We start from the raw sequence: 19,453 nt of genomic DNA, 5'->3' as shown, positions 1-19,453 counted from the left end.
GCTGAAGGCCAGTGAAGACAGACGTGTGGGGGAGGGTACAGGGAGGGCCAGCTAGAGAGCAGAGGTAGTAGTGGGAGGGAAACGAGGGGTAGCAAGGGGAGGGGCAGGAAAGAAGAGGAGGAACAAGGGAGGAGGAGAGAGGAATTCGAACTGCACAGGAAGTCCTTTTGAATTTAGAGGCAGGAGAAGAGCAACTCTGGGCAGCAGCTCCTGAAATTTTTACAGGCACATGTTTTGTGTCTGCCCTGGGCAGAGTTTGTGCAGAGTACAGCCAAAGAAGCTCTTACAGCAGAGCACGATATTCCAGCGAATTGAGAACAATTTTTACGGTATGTAGATATTTAAAACTTTGTGTGGCTGCAAGGCATTTTAGCTTTCTCCTGCCGACCCCCATTTAGCTTTTCCAGGATGGCCGGCTGTCTCGGGTTAGCCGCCTATCTCACGGGATTATGCGCACTAGGCTAGAGTCTCAAATACGCTGCCCATGGCGCATGGCAGATGGGTTTGCCACAGTGCGGTTGCCGTTTTTGGCCGGCCATGCAGTGCTCACAATCCGCAGTGCATAGCACGGCACTGAGGCACGACTCGGAAGACCTTGTGCACAGCACTGAACCGAGGTGCAAACGATCTCAGGGAGATGAAAACACCTTTAATGGTACGTCATTTTTGCTCTTCTCCTGCCTCAGCGGCACACCGCACGTTAAGATGCGGTGATGGCCGGCCAATAATACTTGGCCGACAGTTACGCGCTATACGGCAACGGACCTTCGAGCCCCGTTGTGGCCGGCCACGCCGTGTTATCTAATTCGAAAAATTAATGCGTTATAAGCTGTCCATGCCATTACGGCGACGGACCTTAAAACCACCGCCAACTGTTCATTTGGACCTGGGGTTTGGAGAAGTCTGAAGTGGGAATTGTGCTGGTCTCTCTGGTGTTCAGATTCAGAACCACCTCAGACAGCACAAAGATGTGAATTTCAGAGCTTGGCTCCATAATTGCCTCTTCTAGGATGTGTAGTTCTGCTGAATGTGCTATTTACACTTGTAAGTGCAGGTAGCACATTACACTGCTTAGATGTGTAACTGCTGCTACTTACACATGCAAAGCCCCAAGTGATGTCATTGGTGTGTTGAATATGTTTTTTAACAATATTTATTCACAGTATACATGCCATAAAACATATACCCCCAGATTCTATATATGATGCTCAAAATTTGCATGCACAATTTTGCACAAGCAATTTAATTGAATAGCCAGCCAATAAGTGCCAATAAGTGGGTGCTAAGAATCAATTATTAGTATTAATTCACAACAATTTGGATTTGCACATGCATCTTGCTATGTGCTATTCTATAAAGATGCATGTGCAAATTTTTAAGCATGTAACTGAAAAGGGGGCGTGTCCATGGGAGGAGCATGGGCGGGTCAGGGTTGCTCACTAACGATGAATGCAGTATTATAGAATGTAGGTACAAGGATTTACACCAGGTTTCAGGTAGCATAGATCCTTGCGTCCAAAGTTGGACGTGGATCCCAGTGCTACTTGCTATTCCATAAATGGTGCCAAACTCGGAGTGCCATTTATAGAATAGTACTCAGTGTGCTTTTTTTCATCACCCAAATTTGGGCACCATTTACAGTTTGTTACAATTTGATATACCACCTAGCCTGCGAGGATTCAGCCAGTTTACAACAAAATATATTTATAAGAAAAGAATACTACAAGAGTTTGACAGAAAAGACCTAAACTATACATTCTTCTCGGGGAATAAAAAAACAATAGTTATACATTATCCCCAAATTCTATCAAATCACATGCACAAATTTGAGCACAAATTCTATAAAATTGCTTGCACAGATTTGAGCATGCACCCAATTTGCACTCACAACTTATTTGAATAATGAGCCAATTAGCACTGATAATTGGCTTCTCAACAAGCAATTATTGGTGCTAACTGGATTTAATTAAAATATATGTGTGCAAATTTGGGTGTAAGATCCATGCGCAAATTTTATGTGTGAGTTCAAAAAGGGAGCATGGCCGTGGGAGGGTCATTGGCGGATCGGGGGCATTCCCACAATTTATGCGCATTGTTATAAAATAATGGGGATCTGCGCCTAATTTAGGTGTAGGTATTTACACCAAGGTTTCGCTGGTGTAAATGGTCATGCTTAAATGTAGTCACAGTTCCCAATGCTAAGCGCTATTCTATAAATGCCATTTACAGAATTCAGTACTATATCTATATAATTCCCCAGGTGCGATAGTAGAATTTCCATTCTCCATCTGATTGGGTATTAAATACCAAGTCAAAAAAGTGTGTTTTTAAAAAAAGATTTACATTTTATAAAACCATTTTGGCAAGGATAAATTTGGGCAAGTTATTCCAGAGCATAGGAGCAACCCATGCAAAGGCACTTGCACATGTAGATTCTCAATGGGAACTTGCAGCTGGAGGTAAGACTATCCTGTGATCTTGTAAAGATCTTAAAACTGATGTTGGAGTATATAAGAAATAGCTAGATTATTTAAATAAGCAGGAATTCTTTCATAATATGCCCTATGAACAATCGTTTTAAAACAAATTCTGTAATAAATAGCTAACCAGTGAAAATTCAAAAAGAGAAGGGTAATAACATCATACTTCCTTATATTGCCCCAAACTCTCAAGGACATATTTTGCACAGTTTGCAAATGGCTTATGTTGGAATTAGAATTACTTACAAGAATCATATTACCGTAGTCCAATCAGGAAATCAATAGTGCATGAAATAAAGTGTGCAATACAGCTTCATTAAAAAAAGTGTTTAATGGATCTTAATTGTCAAAGAGTATAAAAACATTTTGTTCAATAAGGATGAAATTTGATCAGCAAAGGACAATTTATAATTAAAAATGACCCCTAGCTAATGACAACTGATTACTATGGGTATAAGTTTACCAAAAAAATAGGAGTGGGATTAGGACGGTCCTCCTGTCTTGTTATCCAACAGGCTATTGTTTTGTCATGAATATCTAACAGTAGTGGTCTTTTCCTGCTGTCTCTCCTTTGCTGGTTTGAGGCCTGAACAATTTTTTCCTGAACTAATATGTATTCTGCAGCTTAAGGCCTGAATACAACAGAAACCAGCTTTCTACAAGGAAAACTACTTCTTGGCATAGCTGTGTTGATGACTTCATCCAAGGACACGTTGTTTGCATCAGCCTAGCCTCCAGTTATCTCCTGGGAGATGTGGACGAGAGGTTTTCACTGAGAGTCTCCAGTACTTCTGGGAACCATGGATGGGAGATCACTACCATTAGGTTTGTGTCTGATAAGAGATTCTTGCTGGAAGCTCACAAAGCCTCATTATCATCAGGGCCGGCCCTAGGGTTTCTAGCGCCCTCCTGCAGTCTATTAGTCGGCGCCCCTACCCATCCAGAGGCGGGATCACTATGGCTCCACCCCCATAGTAGACACACCCTTTTTACCAGCCATGGCATCATTAAAAATATTACACCAGTATAGAAGAAAAATAACTTAGCACACAGACCAGGAATTAGGAGAACAGACAGTCTTGCCAACTCTGAAAAACAATATGTTATCAAAATTTCAGAATCTAACAAAGAGATCCCTATTCAGACACTTGGCCTTGCAGTCACACATGTAGAACAGAGATAGTCCCTCTTCAAATTCTTCAAAAATTAACCTGAAATCTTAAGAAGTTAGACTCTGCATGCAGCACAATAGCCTTCCCATCGAGCACAGCTTAGGATCTAGCTAGGACAGACTTAATCAGCATAAACTAACATATTCTACAATTTGAGTTGGACAGACTAACAGGAGTTACTGAAGTGGGAATGAGAGAGGTGATGGTTAGGAATTGAAAGTAGGCATCTAGCCCTCCTGTCCTGTGAGTTGCTGTGTTGGGGGTGGGGGGGGGGGGGGGGAGGGGGGAAAAGGGTGGGTCAGGTGCAGCACTAAACAGCAGTCTCTGACAAAACAAGGGTCCAGGCTCTGCTGTGCTGTCTCTGTCTGAGCCCTCTCTGGGCAGAGGACAGAGGTTAGCTGAGCTCCCACAAGTTATTTCAGAGCCAGATTCAATTGGAGCAGTGACACCTCTGACAAACACAAGGAGGATATTTCTCTGCTTGGGAGGGGGGAGGGGACGGGACAGAGAGCTGACAGCTTTGGAGCCAGACTGAGATGAGCAGCAGAGATTAGATACTCAGCAGAGCTTGATTGCTTGCAAAGTGACGCCCTTGAAGGCAGGCGCCCTCCTGCAGTGTTTACCCTGCTTACCGGGTTTGACCGGCCCTGATTATCATGACAGTGATTAATCTGTTGGACAGAGGTACACAGCTGATGATTGGTCCATGTGTGTCACCTAATTCTGTTAACTGCCAATGCTGGTCATGAGAGAGAGAGAGAGAGAGAGACAGAGAGAGAAATAGAGGCAGAAGAGAAAAAGATTGCATGGTTTCTAGTTCTCTCTTGGAGGAGCTAGAGACTGATTTGCCTAAAATACCTGTGACCTGTAATTTCTTGTGCTAAGAGTTGACAAGGTGAAGTTCAGCCGTAGCTCTGTGACTTCCTCAAAGACTGTGTAACCAGCTGCACAGAGCATGGGCCTTGGACTATTTCTGATCTACAAGAGCTTGCAGGTACTCTGCTGGAGCCTAGAAGAGGAACAGATTCTTCACATCACTTGAAGCCTGGGACCTATGGACCACAAGGGTGAGTTTTCAGGAATTTTTCCTCTTCTGCTTGGGATTTGTTAGTTTCGGTTTTGCCCATGACTAATTGGTTGTAATAGGACCTGTGGTTGTTAGCCTAATTCTGCTGCTGTTGGTAATCTGTAATAATCAGTATATTTTCACTTGTATATAATTTTGTAACTTGCTGTACATTTTGCCATATTGTTATTTTTATATCTATAGTAAATAATATATTTCTATTTTGGGCTTTATCCTTTCATTTGGAGACAGCCTGACAAGAACCTAAGGGACAATTAGGTACTCTCATATCCTTAGCAAACGAGCCCAGAATAATTGCTGTAAGTGATTATCTGATATAGATGTACCTACATAACCATGTAGCAATACATCCTTAACATGCCCTCAACTTAATGAGGTCATGAGAGGTAGGGGAAACTTTAGAAACTAATAATATATCATCCATATAGCAGAAAGCTTGTACACCAAAACTTTGAATAATAGTTGATAATAATAATAGTGGACTTAGAAAAATATTAAAAAGCAGAGGGGAAAGTCAAGAACCTTGTGGAACCCTGCAATCAGACTGAAAAGTTAGAAGTATTGGACTGACAGACTACAGATAAAAAAAATTATTTCACAGGGAATGAGTTGAACCAATTTAAGACCTGACCCTCTAAGACTGATGAAATGTAGCTGATCATAGAGTAATGTATGGTCAACCAAATCAAATACCAAGGTTATCTAAAAAGACTGGCAAGACCACATGTTCACTGTCTAAGATTCTGTATAAATCACTTAACAGAAGTGTCATGATGGTCTCAGTACTATGGCATAGTAGTTCATAGGGGACAATATTCAGCCTACGTTGGTCAGAATTAAGCCTGGATATTAAATGCCAAATTATATCCAGGCACTCACATTGAATATCTAGGGTGAGATAGAGGGGCATAATCGAAAGTGGGTGCCTATCTCCATGGGCGGCCATGCGAAGGGGCGGGACAAACCGTATTTTCGAAAAAAGATGGGCACCTATCTTTTTTTCGATAATACGGGTTGTGCTGTACAAACGCCTAGGATTTGGGCGTTTTTGAGCTGGGCGCTATCGGTTTTCAGTGATAATGGAAAACGAAGGCGCCCAGCTCAAAAATGAACAAATCCAAGGCATTAGGTCATTGGAGGGGCCAGGATTCGTAGTGCACTGGTCCCCCTCACATGCCAGGACACCAACTGGGCACCCTAGGGGGCACTTTTACAAATTAAAAAAAAAATTAAAATAGCTCCCAGGTGCATAGCACCCTTCCCTTGTGTGCTGAGCCCCCCAAATCCCCCCATCCCCAAACCCACTGCCCACAAGTCTATACCATTACCATAGCCCTAAGGGGTGCAGGGGGGCACTTACATGTGGGTACAGTGGGTTTTGGAGGGTTCATCATTAACCAGCACAAGTGGAACAGGTAGGGGGGATGGGCCTGAGTCCGCCTGCCTGACGTCCACTGCACCCACTAACAACTGCTCCAGGGATCTGCATACTGCTGTCAGGGAGCTGGGTATGACATTTGAGGCTCGCATACAGGCTGGCAAAAAAAAAGTTTTTAAAGTTCTTTTTTTGTGGTGGGAGGGGGTTAGTGACCACTGGGGGAGTCAAGGGAGGTCATCCCCAATTCCCTCCGGTGGTCATCTGGCCAGTTGGGTCACTTTTCTGGGACTTGGGTCATGAAAAAAAAGGGTCCAGCAAAAGAGACCCAAAATCTCACTTCTGCCGCCCTTTTTTTTTCGATTATCGCCGAAGGCGCCCATCTCTCCTTGGCCGATAAACACGCCCCAGTCCCGCCTTCACCATGCCTCCGACACGCCCCCGTCAACTTTGTTCGTTCCCGCGACGAAGTGCAGTTGAAGACGCCCAAAATTGGCTTTCAATTATACCGTTCTGGGCGCCTTTGTGAGATGGGTGCCCATCTCCCGATTTGAGTCGAAATATGGGCGCCCATCACTTTCGAAAATAAGGCCGATACTGACCCAGATGTTATTATGCAGGCATCAACCGATATTCAGTGCCAGTAGCTGCATAAGTACGCAGGCAAAGATAGGACTGCCTTTTTTTCAGCCATATCTGCTCACTTAGCTATGCAGGCACTGGCACAGGATATGGCTAGTGCTGGTATAACTGTTGGCTCTTCCCTGACTCTGCCCATGGTTTGCCCTGACACTAACCAGGTAGTGCTGTGTACTCAGAGCAGATATTCATTTACATTGCCCAGTTGGGAGGTGGGTGGGATTCTACAAAGGAGCACTGAAAAATGGCCTGCAGTAGTGTAGACATGTGTTTTGGGCGTGCGCAGAATCATTTTTCAGTGTACCTATAAAAAATACCTTTCTAAAATTTTTGCCAAAAATGGGTGTGTGGCAAAATGAAAATTGCTGCGCATCCATTTTGGGTCTGAGAGCTTACCGCAGCCATTGACCTAGCGGTAAGGTCTCACACGGTAACCGGGCAGTAATGGTCTACACACGTAAAATGCTGATTACCACTCGCACGCCAGAAAATAACAATATTTTCCGGTGAATGTAGCAGACGCACGTCAAAAATAAAATTACCACAAGGGCCACACGGTAGCCAGGCGGTAATTCAAAATTGATGTGTGTTGGGCACGTAGGTGCCTACGTGGCTTAGTAAAAGGGCCTCTGAGTGTGGTTGAAATAGGCAGGCACTTCTCCTGCTTACTTAAACAGCGCTGACTATTCTTCCCATATATTTTTCTTTTCTATAGCCTTATATGTTTTGCAACAGCAATAAGAAACGGTATATAAAATGAATAAATGATAAATGATATGTATTTTACAAACAGTTCTGCATTCAATGAGCCTTTTGTAAAATATGTTGCAAGTTTTGAATGTCTCAACTTGAACCTCCCTTTTCTGATTTAGACACCTAAACCTGGTCCTACTCACTTTTTCAGAAACCTAAATTTAGATGTTTGGCAGGGGGAAGATTTCATTTTGGAGGACTAGTTAAGTTGGGAACCTAGATTTTTTGAGTTTTCCCCTGTGTGTTATCTGTCTGCTGTCAAATTTTGAAAAATCCTTCGGTGACTGTCCTCTTTAGGAACATAGGAGACATTTTCCCAGCAGTTTTAAGCTACGCTCAAAGGATAGCTCATGTCCTTCCAGGTAGAAAGCAGCACTAGGAAGGGGAAGTACTGGATTATGCTTGAAAATAGTCTTGGAATTGCTTGAAAAATTTGATTTGGGTAGTTTGAAGTGATTTTTCTTAACCTTCCTCTATTGACTCATCCTCTTATTACTTCAATGGTATTGAATCCTTCACCAAAGACAGACAAGCACTTTCTGTTAACAAAGTTACACATGTATGTTTTGCCAGGTTGAAAAGAAAATATTTGTAAAAGTCATCATCAAGATCTTGTACAACATTTTGTTATTCCATCAGAAGCAGGTTACTAGCACTCAGATATATTTACATAAAATCTGCACTTTATTTATTTATTTATTGATTGATTGGGATTTATTAAGCATGTTTATAGAGAGATTTATGAAGACAGGCAGAACAATAACCATTAACATATTGCAGCTGATCACCCAGCTTTTCTTTTTGTTTGCTTCTTAATCACGGAATGTTGTTCTTTCACAAGTAAATGCTGTATATTTTGTTTACTGGATAGTGGGTCTCAAAGGGTTTTATCACAACAGAAACAGCAGTTGGGCCCATTCAACTGAAATGCAGCGAGAGGGATTTGTTGTGTGAGATGCTGTCCAGCCTGGAAAACAAAGGTCTTATCGTAAAGCAGATGAGTATTTATCCCTGAAAGTGTCACCTTATCAAAGATGAATGTTCTTATTCAGTATATCATAGTGATGCTGTAATCAGCATCTCCAACTGAATTCAGAAGCTTGAGTATTCCTCACCACTTAAAGGCAGCAGGGTAATTATTTCATCTTGCTTAGTTGGCCCGTTTGATATACTGTCTTTCAAAATTATGGCAAAACAGTTTATATTATCACATACAAGGGACAAAAAAATGAAAGCATACAAAGGGGATGAATAAATCAATGGGAGAAAGGGGGGATTACAAATTGTGGAGAAAAAGGATGCAGAAAGAGAAGGCAGTAGAGACTAATCACAATGTTATTGTAGAGATATGGATGATTAATTGCTAAGTGTTATATATGAAAGGCTTAATTAACGAGCTAGCAGGGATGATCCAACCATTAGGCAAGACTAGGTGGAGTGGGGGGGGGGGGGGGGGGGATGCAGCAACAGACAGCTGCCCTCAAAGCAAAGAGTGTCCGGACAGGCACACAAATGCTTGTACCCGATACGCTTGTACCAGCCCTTCAACTTCAACCCGTACTGCAGATGCCCTACATGAAGCTGCAGGCACCCTATTCAGAGCTGAATGATACACCATTGAAGAACAGCAGCCAAGAACCAAGATCTCTCATCTGGGGGTGAGATAGCAAGTATGTGCCCACTACACTGCTCCACTTGGCTGCCACGATTAGCCACCGTGTCCTCCACTCTCTGAGCAAGAACTTCCACTGCTCATTTATCTTTTAGATGTGACTGTTACTGAAAGACATTTTTCACTGCTGCGGGTATTGTTTTTATGTACTCGCTACCTTTCTTCTATTTGATCATTCTCACAGATGCAGGCAAACTCCCAGCCAAGATAAAAGAAAAAAAAAAAGAAAAAAATGGCCCCGTGCAACATACAAACACAAGCACCTCAGAGCCCAAACACACACATATTCACATGCAAACACCCCCAAGCCAGAAGTAACCTCTCAAAATGACTAACCTAAGGGCTTGGATCTTCTACTATACAATAGCAATGCGGATAATGGGGATACCAGCAACAACTCCAACCAAATGGAAAAAAAATAACAGTGTACATCACAGGAAAAAAAATGCCCACTCCAACAACTGGAAGAGCCCAATCACCACCTAAACAACAACGCAGTGGCCAAACAACCAATCAGCAGCATGAAACCAAACATGAATAACACCCAACAAAACCACAACATCAAAACAGGCAGACCACACAGATAACTACAAACTGTTAAAAACACCAACCTTAAACACAACAAGCGTGTCTCAATACAAATATGTTAAATAAATGCGAGATTGGCAGTAAATAAGATAACACTAGTAAGAAACTGGATAGACATGGAACAACTCAGACTACTACTGATAACTGAAACACAGCTGCACCTTGAAGATGACACTGTAATACTAGACCTATGCCCACCAGGATACAAAATAATACATATATAAACAGAATTAAAAGAAGGGGAGGAGGCATTGCAATAATAAACAAATCCTCCTTCACAGCAGAACCTGTCGCTAAACACGCATCCTCAACAATTGAAAATCTTGGCATGCAAAATCACTGACAAAACAATAACTGACCAACTATGCATCACATTATTCTACTGCTCTCCAGAAAGCTGGACAAACACCCAAGATGATTTCATAGATTTCAAATCAAACATCTGCACCAATCACCCAAATGTCCTACTAATAGGTGACATAAACCTGCACCTAGAAAAACAAAATAACACAAACACCAGAACACTAATGAACTTCATAAACCAATGGAACTTCACAACAGCACAAGGAGTCTCTCGCACACAAAAGGACACCAGTTAGACATACCAGCCCACAGATTCTCAAGTAACAACCACATATTCACAAACCATACATGGGAAGAGGTACCATGGTCAGACCATAGCAAGCTCACATTCACACTACAATGGAAAGAAAATGGCAAAAAAAAGAGAGCCAAGAACCCAACACACTTTCACAACCAGAGGAAAAGTAGATAACCACACATTCTGGACAACAACAATAAATGAACTCAATGACATACCACCTGAGGATAAACACTTCATGAGAAACTGGGACAAAACAAGTGAAAACACACTAAACACAACAGCACCACTCAAAACAAAAATAACAAAACAACCACATCCCTGGTTTAATGACAAAGTACTAAACATGAAGAAACTCTGTAGGAAACTCGAAAGAGCATGGGCCAAAAACAAAACAGACACAAATAAAACTATATTGAGAAAAGACATAAGAACATAGACAAACAACATAAAGAAAACATAAGCAGAATACTACAGTACATATAAAAACCTTGACCAGACCAATATGAAAAAAAATATTTGAATTCATGAACAAACTACTGAAAACCCAGAACATATTGACGACAACTGAAACACCACCAACTGCAGACAAGCTTGCACAATACTTCAAAAACAAAATAACAAACACAAAATCAAACCTTGCTTAAGCACAAATAAACATCATAGACTACCTACAGGACTGTGAAACATACAACAACCACACCGCAGCAGACAGAATATGGACCACGTTCAAACCACCCCAACTAGTCACAGTAAAGACACTAGCACAATAGAAGGTCTAGTAACACAGCAACTAATGGAATACTTGACAAAATTCTCAATTCATCATAAATCCCAATCAGGTTTCAGACCACAACACAGCACTGAAATGGTCATAACCACCCTGATAACGAAATTCAGAAGAATAATATGCCAAGGAGAAAACGTATTACTATTACAATTTGACATGTCAAGTGCATTCAACCTAGTAGACCACACCACACTAATGACACTGCTTGCCAACATAAGAATCAGCAGTGCAGTGGCAACATGGTTCAATGGCTTCCTAAAGACCAGATTCTACATTGTAACGATATCCAACCAAACACCAACATCATGGATCTCTGAGTGTGGGGTACCACAGGAATCACCAATATCACCAATACTGTTCAATGTAATGATGGCACCACTCAGAAAAAAAACTGGAATTAATGGGTTTCAATCGATTTATATATGCAGATGATGTCACCATCTTTATACCTTTCTAAAACAATATCACAAACATACAGGACAAAATAAAAAAAGGATTGGGCTTCATGGAAGAACAGGCAACAACTTTCAAACTCAAACTGAACAGAGACAAAAACAAATTCCTAGTACTATCCAGCCCATACAACCCCACATCCTACCAAAAATTCACAATCAACCAACAATCATGCCACATCGAAACACAACTTAAAATACTAGGAATAATTCTTCACAAACATCTAACACTGGAAATCATATATCAGCAGTAACATCAAAATGCTTCAGAACACTATGGAAACTGAACAGAATAAGAGACTATTTCCCTAGACAATTTTTCCGGATACTGGTTCCATCAAAAATATTATTGTAACTAGACTACTGCAATGCAGCATATGTAGGGTGCAAGGAAAACACACTAAAATCACTGTCCAAAACATGGCAGCAAGACTGATTTTCAAGAAATTGAAATGCAAAAGAGAAACCCCACTACTTGAAACACTACATTGGCTACCAGTCAAGGCAAGAATATTTTTAAAAATGAGCAGCCTAATCATCAAGATACTGTTTGGAATGGCAACCGAATATATGCTTAACATGATTAAACTATTCTCAAGAAATGCCAGCCTAGAAAACAGAAACTACCTACTCCTACATCTGCCCAGCTGCAAATACACCATCTACAAAACTATCTACATAGCAGGATTTAGCTACCTGGGTTCCAAATGGTGGAACTCGATACCAAAAACCATAAAAAGCATCACAAATCTCCTCCAATTCAGAAACGAAATGAAAACCTACCTCTTAAAAAAAATACTACAGCTAATCACAAAGATAGCATCACCTTCCTTTCAAATCTACCTCTTCAAAAACTATATGAATAAATATCACCAAAACTCTACAACTGAACACAAAAACTACCACTACCTCTTCCTCCTCAAATCCATTTCTTCAAAAACTCTATGAATAACCACATGAACTATAGATGTCCTCTCCACATTGTACAACACTATTGTAACTCCACCAAAATGTAAATTGTAAGTCACTTTGAACCAAAACATGATTTTGGATAATAGTGAGATACAAGAATGTATAAATAAATAAACCTAAATATAAAGTTTGTAAAGGCAATTCTCAATGTACGAGGAATGGCACCTGATGACACAGTGCTGCATGTAGATTCTTATGGGAGTGGAACAACCAAAAACATGAGTTAGAAGGAGCACAATTGTTGGGATGGCACATAAGGGACAAGTATGGGATTGATTTGTTAGGAAAATATTAAAGACTCCAAGTTAGAATTCTAAACTTAATTCAGTGAAGATAGGAAGCAACTGGTTGTTGATTAGAAGTGGTTGGACAAGTACATATTTATGAGCATTGCATAAATGTCTGACAGCTTTGTTGTGCATAAATTTAATCTGCATAACGACAAACAGTGAAGACTTGGCTAGCAATGCAGTCCCATAGTCCAGCTGATTCAGTACCACCACCTGAAGAAGACAATAATGATCTCATTATTAAATATAATGGGGTCGATAGTCAAGGAGATTTAAATAGCCAGAAATAGCTCCTGGTCATTGAAATCACTTGTCTAGGGCAAACCGACATATTCAGCGGCACTTAACCAGATAGTACCACTGAAAATGCCAAGTTAGTGCCTAAGCCAAAACCGGCTACTTTGTTAAAGTTCTGGGAGCGGAGTCAGCACTTAGCCAGTTAAGTGCTGATATCCAGCTCTTAAAGGCCTTATTCTATAAAGGTTGTGCTCCTAAATATACACTCCTAAATTTATGCTCCTAAATTAAGAACATACTCTATGCTCCAAAATAGATTATGCTCATAATTTAGGAGCATAAATTTGGAAGCATATATTTTAGGAGCATAACCTTTATAGAATAAGGCCCTAAACATCTAGCATAACCAAATAAATAGTACCACATTTAACGCAGTCCTATCTTTATGCCGTTCATCTTAGCCAGTTAAGTGCTAAATATCGCACTTAACCAGTTATGTTTTATCCGACTGCATATGCCTGGATATTCAATGTCGATGCCTGGACATGGCCTGGTACTGAATATCCAGGAATAAAGCCAGTGGCAGTCAGCAAAGCCCTGACAGCAGTCGACAGAATATCAGGCCCAATATTTTTCTGTTAAGGTTGATATTATAGGGGAAGTTGAAGTATATATAGCTGTTAATATTGGCCATTGAAGTGAGATTTTTTTTTGGCTCTTAATTGTATTACAACCAGAGAAGATGTGATAGCCTTAGTTACAGATTGATTAGATCAATCTGCAACTAAGGCTATATCTTCTCTGGTTGTAATCCACCTTGAACTGCATTGGTGAAGAAGTTTTTAAATGCCCATATTATTATTATATTATTATTTCTTTAAATAAGAGAAAAGGAAACCAGTTTCCTTAAAAAGGGAAGTTGAATATATATAGCTGTTAATATTGGCCATTGGAATGAGATTTTGTTTTGCTCTTAATTGTATTAGATCAATCTGTAAGTAAGGCTACATCTTCTCCGGTTGTATTCTACCTTGAACTGCATTGGTGAAGCAATTTTTAAATGCCCATATTATTATATTATTATTTCTTTAAATATGAGAAAAGGAAACAAAGTTCCTTAAAAAGAAAAAAAAATCATATTTTCAGGGTTGATATATGGGCTCAATAGCTCAACTGAATGTCTAATATAATTTCCAACAAGGTGATAGTACTTTTCAGAGGAATTTTAATGCCATTAATCTTCTGGTCAAGATGCAATGAATCAGACATCTGAGTAATCCACAAAGCCTCTGCTTCTGAGGGTTTAGCTGCAATCTATGATCAGCCAACCATGCAACACTAACATCCATGCAGCTATAAAGAGCTGGCAGGCCTAGACTTGCTGAATCTGTAAAAACTATTAGTTGGATATCATCCATAGAGGTGTAACAGTTAATGCCATAGTCTTACTTTAGTGTAATCAAAGGAGCCAGAAAGATATTGAGCTAAGCTGGGACTAAAATAGAACCTTTTGGAACCTCATAGGTATGCCAGTGATGCTGACATAGAAAGGAACCCTGGTGTGCTAGAAAAGACTGATCCAAGAGGAATAACTGAAACCGTTAATGCTACTACTTAACATTTCTAAAGCGCTACTAGGGTTACGCAGCGCTGTACAATTTAACATGAAAGGACAGTCCCTGCTCAAGGAGCTTACAATCTAAAGACAAGTGTACAATCTAAAAGACAAGTGTAGAGTCAATCTGATAGGGCATACTATATTTCTCGAAAGGTTAGGTGCCGAAAGCAGCATTGAAGAGGTGAGTTTTAAGCAGAGATTTGAAGATGCATCTGTAAACCCTATGATTTGAAGCCACTGGATAAACAATTGGCAACCACCTTACTTTCTAATTCTTCCTACTTTCTTACTCATTTATATGTTACAACTTTGCCTTACCCCTCATTACCAGTTATAATGTTCTAGTACATAGTGAGGGGCATAATTGAAAGGGCGTCCAAGTATGCAATAGGACGTCCTTACGAAAACGTCAAAAATCAGGCATGTATAATCGGAAAATAGTATGGGCGTTTTTCGATAATTGATTATCCCTGTAGCAAAACCACCAAATGAGGAGCGCATAAGCATGACCAAATTGGGCGCCCTAACACGTTCGATTATCGTAGGTGCAAACGACCAAATCAGAAAGTGTGTAAAAGAATGTACCTAGGTGTCCCGCAAGTACAGTACATGCTGTTCTGGACATCCAGGTACGGGAAAATATGAGGAACGTTTATACGCTTCAACTACAGAAAGATCATGCTGCTCCACCGAATATTCCTCATATGTGCCCTTTCTGGATGTCCAGAACTGCATGCAGCTATATGCATATTGTGTATATGTGAAAAGGGTCGGGTGCTTCATACTCACCTATATAAGGCAAGTTCCGCACGCATAACAACCAGGCATGCACGTCAAAGACGTCTATGCTTTCGATGGTGTCCACGTGCTGATAGGGCCATATATGGGATGGTCATCCATATATGGAGCTGTGCACGAAACAACGTCCATCACACAAGGACGTCCATATAAGGCACTTGTTTTCCCACACCTATTCTCACTGAACAAATGGCGCATTTAAGGAGGGAGCCAAATTTCAGTGAGGAGGAGAGCCTGCTGCTGGTGCGGCTATGCCTTAGGCACCGGCACAGGCTCTTCATCACCCACCACCACCTGCCCCCCAGGCTCCAGGCCATGAGAGCCTGGTCCCGCATCAGGGAGAGGCTGGAGAGGTAAGTGTTTGCCCCCCCCCCTCCTGTACTTACACATATAACAGCTCCCTCCCTCATCAATGTAGCCAGTAACTGGAATGTGCATGCAAGGATAATGAGTACTATGGGTACATACACAATCACTAATAAAATGTATGTTCTTGAAAGGACGACCATTCCCACATCCCTACAATAATGTATTTCCTTATTTAATTATTTCTTGCCTGTGAACCCCACATTTTCCCACCCCTCTTTGCAGGCTCTATGTGGCTTACAACACATTGGAATAGTGGAAACATTATACCAATTAAACGTATACTATACTTGATAACAGGGTAATGATAACACATATAAAGTAGTTTTACAAGCATAAATTATAATGCATACAAACGGTACTTTCTGACCTCATGGCCACCTCTATGGCATCATCTGCATAGGAGCCAATTCGGTGGCTGCTGTGGGTGCTTGAGCATCCCCAATATGGAATAAATGCCTTGTATGGATCCAGGGAGGGGTGATCTCCACTGGGGGTAGCACCCCCAAAAATTGTACAAAGGTGGCTTCTATGAATGTGGACCAATGGAGGTGATCCCCCCCCCCCCCCAACAGTGTTGACCCTCTCTCTGCTATTTGAATAACAAATGAATGTGTGTGCAGAGGGCAAGAAGGACCATCCCCTGACTCCTGCTCTATAAACTTATATCTTACAGACGCTTCGGTGTTCACCGGGACCTCGAGTCCCTACGGAGGAGGTTCCGCCGTGTGAGGCGGGAGAGGCCTGAGCTCATCCGGGCAGTGCGACGGCACCTCAGGGCTCGCCGTAAGTATTCAAAAACAGGACACCTGTACCGATTTGTAAATATATTTATTGATTAATGCAAATGTCCTGTACAATATGTGGCTAATAGCCAACTAATAAGTAATAACATATTTATTGGTCCCAGATCAAGAATGCAGGTTGCAGGTGCCCTCCCATGACTGTGGCTGCAACTTCCAACGACCATCCCCCCTCCCCCCCAGATGAATGACATGACATGCCTCACTTTAGTCTCCCTCTTTCTGGGGTGGGTGGATAGTGTGTCCTGGTAGACCTGCCTGAGGCCCTACTTTTACTGGATGTCATGGCCTCCCTCACATAAAAGTAATGTGCTAAACACCCTTCCCACCGCCCCCACCTTAAAAACAACAAAAACAGGTCACCAAACCCTCGTCGCATCTCACAATGCAAACATGCTGGTCCCCAATGAGTGTGGTCTGCCAAGATGTCCTGTGTGTTTTGTGTCAGTGCAGCTTCCAGGGTTCCCTGTCATGTCATCTGATGCATCTCAGTCCCCCATGGGTATAGGCCACGCCTCCTCACACCTTCCCCCATCCCCTGACTCAGGTCACTCAGCTACAGCACTATGCAAGCCATGTTGCATGTGCTCATCTCATCCATACTCTGTTTACATACACAGAGCTCCATCACCAGCAGGAGGAGCAGGCTGATGAGGAGGGCCACCTACAGGAGGAGGAGCCAGGCCAGGAGGAGGAGGAGGAGGAGGCAGGCCAGGAGGGGCACCTGGAGGAGGAGGAGGAGCCAGGCCAGGAGGCCCACCAGGAGGAGGAGGAGGAGGAGGAGGGGGTCCTCATCATTGATGAGGACATTCAGGAGGACCCCTCTCCACCTGCAGCTCCATCTGAGCCATCTCCCCTCGGCCATCTCCATCCCCTGAGGCAGCTCCATTGCCTCAGGCAGCGCCATCGCCTGGGCCACCTCCATCCCCTGGGCCATCATCTGGGTCCCCTGGGCCACCTCCAGCCCTTGGCCCTGCGACTGTTGTGCGCCTCCTGCAGCACCTGGTAGATGGCCAGAACCAGGTGCTGCAGGAGCTACGACTCATACTGCAGGGTAATGAGCAGCTGCAGGGCCCACTTAGGGTGGTCCTGCTGCTGTTCATTACCCTGCTACAGAGGGCGTTGAGTAGAGGCCGTGGCCACCCGTCATAGACGGGGGGAGGGGGAGGGGAGGGGTGACAGTCTGTATTTTGTGGGGGGGGGGGTTGTTGGGTGGGTGGGGTGTTTGTATGTTGGGGGGAGGAAATGTTGGAGGGGGGTTGGGGGGATATGTAGGGGTGTTGGGGAATTTTTGTGTGGGGGGATTTTGTGGGGGGGGGAATTTGTAGGGGTGGGTGTGGGGGGAATATGTTGGGGTCTGTACATAAAGATTATTTTTCACATTTTAACTAACAGTGTGTGCGTTGTGCATTACATATAACCACATGGTGCTGTTGATGTGAGAGGAGGCAGCAATATGCATTGCATGAAATGTGAAGTGTGAATGAGAAAGCTGATGCATGTCTGTGATAATGGTGCCCATACAGAAGCCCACCTGTTCATTCCAACCTCCATGGCCCTATGTGCAGGGGGGTGGGCCGCGGAGGCTGGATGGCTATTTACTGTTGAGGGACACAAATGGCCATCCTGCCTCTCTCCCTCCCCCTTACCATACAGCCCCACAGCACAGAGTGGCATTAATAATACATTTGTTGTCTAGCACTTGTGATCTTTAAAGTACACTCTTGCACATAACCCTAGGTAGCACATACATGATGTGTCCTCAGTGTGATCACCAGACACCCTTACCCACAAGCATACCAAATTGGTGGTGGGGGGGGGGGGGGGGGCCACCAAGGACCTACAAACAGCTGCCTCATCTTTTCACATTCTATGCATCTGCAATGGTATATAATGCTGAGGAGAAAAGGGAAAACAATGGGAAAACCATTAGATGGAGGCTTACTGCATCACAGTTGCAATATAATACAAGAGTTACAGAAGGGCACAAATAAATATGGTGTTCGCTCACACCTTTTTTAAGTAGGAGGTCAAAGTGACCTACATTCCAGGTCTTTCCCTGTCCCAGGAGGACTGTAAGTTTATACCTGAACCAATGGAGGGTTAAGTGGCTTGCTCTAGATCACAAGGAGCAGGAATGGGAATTGAACCGGCAACCTTGTGATTATAAGGTTGGTGATCTAACCACTAGGCCATGGCAGCCATCAGGTTGTAGCTACCTGCAGGTAATTTGGGTTTGGACCTGTTACCACAAACTCTCTCCCTCACCATGTCTTAAGGGCTCAGTAGGCAGTACCTGTGGCCACCTTGAAACTAGTTTACAGCCTACATGTTAGAAATGTTGTTGTTCTAGAACTATGGAGGTTTGTAGGACTGTGTTCAATACTGTGCTAAAAACATGATTAGCCTATATAGTTCCCCCTCCCTCTCCTATCAAAAGTGAGAATGGGTGGCCATTTCATAAATAGGGACTGGGGTTCAGCACACAAAAAGATTGAACCTACCGGGAACCAATACAGCAGCTGCAACAGCTGGCTCACAGCATTGAGGACCTGGCAGAACCACACAGTACGGGGCTGATGGCCTCCAACCAGTGCACAGGAACCTGCAGAAAAGAAAGCTAAGACATGACTGCAGACTACATATAGTGAATGCACACTCCTTGATAATGAGCAGAAAGAGAAGAGGTGGCAGAGAAATAAGAGCTTACCATGAACGTCTGTTTCTATTTTCTGGAACATTAGCTGGGCATCTGCCTCA

At 42.6% G+C, this 19,453-nt stretch overlaps 1 protein-coding gene across 1 annotated transcript in view; it reads right to left on the bottom strand.

Annotated features, from left to right (window-relative positions):
- The window catches only part of LOC115470753 (ephrin type-A receptor 6), a 426,374-nt gene that overhangs the window by 80,843 nt on the left and 326,078 nt on the right, over window positions 1–19,453 (bottom strand). The window lies entirely within an intron of this gene.

The sequence above is a fragment of the Microcaecilia unicolor genome, chromosome 5 (genome assembly GCF_901765095.1).
Source record: "Microcaecilia unicolor chromosome 5, aMicUni1.1, whole genome shotgun sequence".
Taxonomy (NCBI): domain Eukaryota; kingdom Metazoa; phylum Chordata; class Amphibia; order Gymnophiona; family Siphonopidae; genus Microcaecilia; species Microcaecilia unicolor.
Note: the sequence above shows the minus strand (reverse complement) of the source record. Positions and strands in the feature narration are given on the sequence as shown.